The sequence below is a fragment of the Crocodylus porosus genome, unplaced genomic scaffold (assembly GCF_001723895.1).
Source record: "Crocodylus porosus isolate Cpor-Errol unplaced genomic scaffold, CroPor_comp1, whole genome shotgun sequence".
Lineage (NCBI taxonomy): Eukaryota > Metazoa > Chordata > Crocodylia > Crocodylidae > Crocodylus > Crocodylus porosus.
Window position 1 is genome coordinate 72,751,583 of NW_017728943.1, and position 5,458 is coordinate 72,757,040.

Below are 5,458 nucleotides of genomic sequence, written 5' to 3' on the forward strand. Positions count from 1 at the left end.
TCAGTGTTTGGTTCCAGCTAGTTAGAGTGGTTCTCAAACTGTAGCGTGCAGATCAAAAGAGCTGCTTCTGGCAAAGGGGTAAAGTATTCCTGATCCATCAATTTTTACACATTGGTGCTTGCCGTAAACTATATCCCAGTTCAGGGATCTATTTGGGTTCTTCAGAGTAACCATCTAAAAAACAACAAGTTTCAGGCTGTCCCCAGCACAGCTGTTTTATGTCTTTTCTCATCAGGATGTTCCTTGTTGTAAATTTAATTGTGATTAAAGCTGGATGAGATGCTGGAACCTGATTGGGAGCAAACACCAAGGTGAGTTCAAAAGGATTAAAAATCCACATGATTTAGGAAAGGGAGATCATCCTAGAGGTCTGCTTTCAGGGCGAGGAAACATATCTGCAGAGATACCAAAACTATGGGGAGAGGACAAGGAACATAATAAACATAGAAAGGTGACTTTGTTTTCATTTTGTCTCACTGATGTCTTAACATTTTATTAATTATTCTTCAATGAAGCTGAGCACTGCTCTTGCTTTAGGGAAAGAGTGGCATCAGGAATGGAGGGAGGACCCAGACCTTAAAAATAAGTCCCCAGCAAAAAATGTTTGAGAACCATTCTCCTAGCATGATTTTTTTTCTCACTACTGCCCTTTGCTGTCTGGAATGACAAATCTAGTCATAATTTCATAAGACTTAATATTGCTACAGCTAAATAAAAGTCTGCACATAAAAAAATCAAATATTACCTTTCTCAGTGTTTTTTCAATAAGGCTGAGTATGGATACCTGAATTAATGTTATGAATGAGCTGGGAATGTCCTGACTCATTTTCTATTGCTCCCCATCCAAAACTGTATTCTTAAAATCTGGACCTTACCCTCTTGCTAGACTATAAAGCATTGTACACAATAATTGCACTTTAGAAAATATCTCTGTAATGTGATAGTCTAGCGGAGAATGATGTTAGGTCACTTGGTATGATGTCTGTTGATAGGCTTCCATGTAAGAGACAGACAGGTTTCCATTAACTGCTTAGGTCTGTTTTAATCAGTTGTTTTCTAAAATAACTAACATTATTTTAATGAGCGTTGTTGTTAATTGATATCGTTGTCACATGAATGTGTAAGAAATTCTGCATGAACTAAATATTACTACTAAGCAAGAATAAAAAAAATTAAAAAGTTCTTCTGGAACTGGTGTGCTAACAATGACAACTGTGACCTAGTGTTTTAATAATAACATGAAGTTACTAAGCTTTTGCATAGTACTTTTCAACAGTAGATTCCAAAACACTTTTTGAAGGAGGGACCTTCATCCCTTTTTATAGTTAGGGAAGCTGAGGCACAAAAACCTACAGTTATCCAGCTGGTCAGTGGCAGAGACAGAATGAGAGACCATGTCTTTGGAATTCCAAATAGGTGCTCTGGCCAGTGGATTATTCTGCCATGCTCCTTTGTACTTTTGTAGGCAATGTTCATTGAGTAGATGTGCTATCTTTTATTGGACCAACTGAGTAGTTGGGAAAAAGTTCTTAGCAAGCTTTTGGGCACAGTCACCTGTCTTCAGGCATAGAAAGTGTCTTCTGTTCACCTTTGCACTTTTGTATCACTTGCCACTTAAAAATCCAGGGTTTCATGCACATGTTAACTAAGCTGCACAGTACCCCATTGATCTCAGAACTGATGACAATCATAGTACATCTCAACTGGCAGAAGTCCAGGACTTTTTTCCAATGCTAAACTGCTGCAGTATAACTGACTGATCTCCATGACGTCCTTTTGCTTAAAGTCAGTGACAAATCTGATCACTAGCATATCATTGCATAAGGTATCATAATTATCCATGGTATACCTGCTTAGAGCCCAGTAGTAAACTGCATTCTAAAACCAATAAAGAGTTGGCAGGCTCTTTAAAAGCCTTTCTCTGAGAAATACTCATTTTCATGATAAATATGAGATGCCTATTATGTGGAGAGAAGTTTACAACAGCCACTTAGGTGTGCTGCTATGAAAAGCATTTAAGAAAGGTCGGTAGAGATGGTTTAGTTGCCTCAACTTATCAAGTCGGCTGATAAGAGATAGAATGTGCAGGAATATATCTCAGCAACCCCTTAGCTCATCTGCACAACAATGGGCCTGTTTACATTGTAATCAAAGGTCAGCTTGGGTAGGCACTTGAATCTGGCTAGCTGGCGCCATCTGCATAGCAATGAAGCTGTGGTAAATGCTTACATGTATAACTAGCTGACTCATTGCAGGTATTTAAGGACTAAGATAAAACTCTTAAGACCAGGATCACTCAGGAGTCTAAAACCATGCAGGAAAGGTCTGATACCATCCACAGCACTTGGAGAAAGCAGCCACTGTACACATCTTTCTTGGGTATAGAGGAGCCTCCTTCATGGGCTCATCACTTCTATGGGTCAATGGAGTTGTTCAGCCATGAAAATGGAAGATAGTAATGGAAGACAGGTGCATGTGGGTATGGGTAGTTGAAGGTGTTCCTCATCCTGTGGACCCTTTAAGATGAAATGGGCCATATTCAGTGTTCCCTAAGAATTGCTGAGGGAATGGGGGTGATGGGGAGAGTGTTTCTTATAGGGCTGTCAAAACAGCATCATTCTGATTTGACTTCCATTTTGATGATTCGACAAAACAGTGTTTCGTTTCGAGTTTCATTTAATTTTGAAAGCACTATTCTGTTTCGTTTCATTGACTCTTTTGCTGTTTCAATGCTGTTTTAATGTTTCACCCATAGGTTATTATGGGGAAACATAAAATGCAGCGGGCAGATTGAGGGCTCGCCTGCACCCCCAGGAGGGCTGCTGGGGCTGTGCCCAAGTCCACCTGGTGGTGTGAGTGCCTGATCTGCCTGCCAGATGTGAGAAGCTGGGTGCTGCTACCTGGGACCAGCTCCAGGAAGACTGGTGCTGCTGCCCGGGTGGCAGCACCCAGCTCCTGTCACCTGGCAGGCAGAGCGGGGGCTCACCTGCACCCCCAAGAGTACTCTGACACAGTCCCTGCAGCCCTCCCGGGGGTGCCGGTGGGTCTATGATCTGCCTGCCAGCTGACAGGAGCCAGGTGCTTCTGGTGAGGGCCTGGGGCAGATCAGCTGGTGCAGAGACGTTCCCTCACCTGGGGATCAGGGTGGCAGGTCCCCACCTGAGCTGATCTGCCCCACCCCCTACCGGAGCTGCTCCAGGAGGGGGCCAGGGCAGATCAGCTAGTGTGGGGACACTCCCCTGCCCCGGGATCAGTGTGGCAGGTCCCTGCCTGAGCTGATCTGCCCCAGTCCTGCTGGCCTCAGATGGCAGCACCTGGCTCCTGCCAGCCAGCAGGCAGATCGGGGCCCACCGGCACCCCCAGTAGGGCTGCGGAGGATGTGCCGGAGTCCTCTCGGGGGTGCAGGCCCCTGATCTGCCTGGTGGGTGACAGCGCCGGTCTGTCATCTGATTTTGCTGTTTCAAGCTTGAAATGCATCAAAACAGCTTTGAAACAAAACACCAGGTGAAATTTTGCATAGCGCTACTTTCTTATGAGTTGCAGTGTCTTTAAGCAAACCTGCTCTAGGAAATGCTGTTTTTTTTAAAGCTGCTGACCAATGGTCCAATGCAGCCATCTAATCTGGTATCCTGCCCCTGAGATGGGGAGAAACCGGATTCATCTTTAGAAGTTGTAAAAAACTGTTCAGTTCTGTACTGAACTGTCTGCATAAGCACTTGAACTGATGCTCTCTGTAGTTTTTCCCCTAGCCCAGGGAGCCCTACTGGTTGCTTGAGGAGCTAGGAAAAATCCTTAAGCAAACTGGTAGAAAATTGAAAAGCAGCAAAGTCCCAGCGATAGAAATAGGACAGCCGCCTCCTTTGCGTGAGTGACAGTTCACTGAATAACTGCTCTGATAGCCAGCTATAAGTCCACTGGATTTGGGAGTCTGTAAACTCAGGAAAGTGGATATCCTGGGGTAGCCCTGCATGATAAAATAGGTGGTGCACCTCATGACTGAGAAAGCTGAACATTATCACATAGTCGTACTGTATGAGACAAGGCCGGCACAGGTTCACTAGTGGCCTCCACTCAGCGCTGGCATTCCTCAGTCCTCCATCTAAAATGCTCTGAGTGAACATGCTGAAGGTTTGGCCATTTGTCATTCTTTTCATATAAGCAGAGATGAGTCTCATAAAAGGGTCCCTGATGAACAGCACCTTGGTGTAGGATCTCAGCATAGCCTCTATTGCTGTCAGGTTATACTTGCTCAGTTGTTTCTGCTTACGATGTTGCTGATAATGGGGGACCAGCACTGGGGCTGTCACATTTGCTTTCTCCTCGAGCATCTGCAAAAGCCATTCCCAGCCTTCCAGCCCAATTGCTGGTACTTGGCAGTACAGGAAGTCCAGCTGGGTGTTCACCCTGATCCTTGAAAGGACTCGGGTGGCTTCTTGCTGGTTAGACAGAAGCTTGCCAACTTGACTGGTGCTGCTGCAGAAAGATCTCAGTCTCTTTTTCCTGAGCTGTTGAACATGAAGAAAGGTGTCAAATGTCAGAAGAAAATCATCTTTCACCTCTGTGACAGGGTCATCTGCAAAACAACAAGTGGAGAGTGGACATTACCTGAAGAAATGAGCTTAGGCTTAGGCTCACAAAAACTTATGCATCTCTGATTTAGTTGGTCTATAAGGTACATCTCTTCCCTGTCTTATTTTCAAATCCAGCTAAGTCAGGAAACTTAGAGCAAAACTCTGCACTCAAACCAGTGCTACAGAAGGTCCTAGTACAATGCAAGGCGTTGCTGCTTTTTTTTCCCAGTCATTCCCTGGTTCAAGACTTCTGGGATGTTGATGGAAAATCTGTGGCTGGAGTCAAGTGAAATGAACCAAAGGATGGGCAGCAAGGTAGAGAGGATCAGAGAGGAAATTTTTGCCTTGGGAATGGGTCTTGACCCTGCTGGACATCTGGAAAAATAAAAGCAGCAACTTATTTGAACAGCATTGTTTTGAATCCCTTGCCTGTTATTACTGATGAGGTTTGCATGCTCTCATAGAACGGGGCTCCAGGTTGGAACTCCCCTGGGATTTGAAGACTGATCTGGCTCTGGGCTTTAGACTGTGGATACATTTCCCCATTGAAGCAAGGGACTTTTTGCTTTTCAGCTTTCCTGGCCTGCCCTTCCATTAACAGAGCTGGGTTGAGCTGCATTTAGGAAGTAACAAATCTAAATAAAAATACTGTAACAAGCATAGGAATGATAAACAGGTTTGTAATAGGAAGTTACCCATCCTAACAGCTTAGCAACAGGTTTGCACCTCTTGCAGCCCCAGCAGAGCCTGCTCAGTTGCCGGCTCCCGCAGGCAACCCAGGCTCAACCACAGCTACTGGCCCCGCTCCCCCCAAGACAAAGCGAAAGGTGTTTGTTGTGGGAGACTCCATCCTGCGGGGCACTGAGGGGGCAATCTGCCGCCCCGAC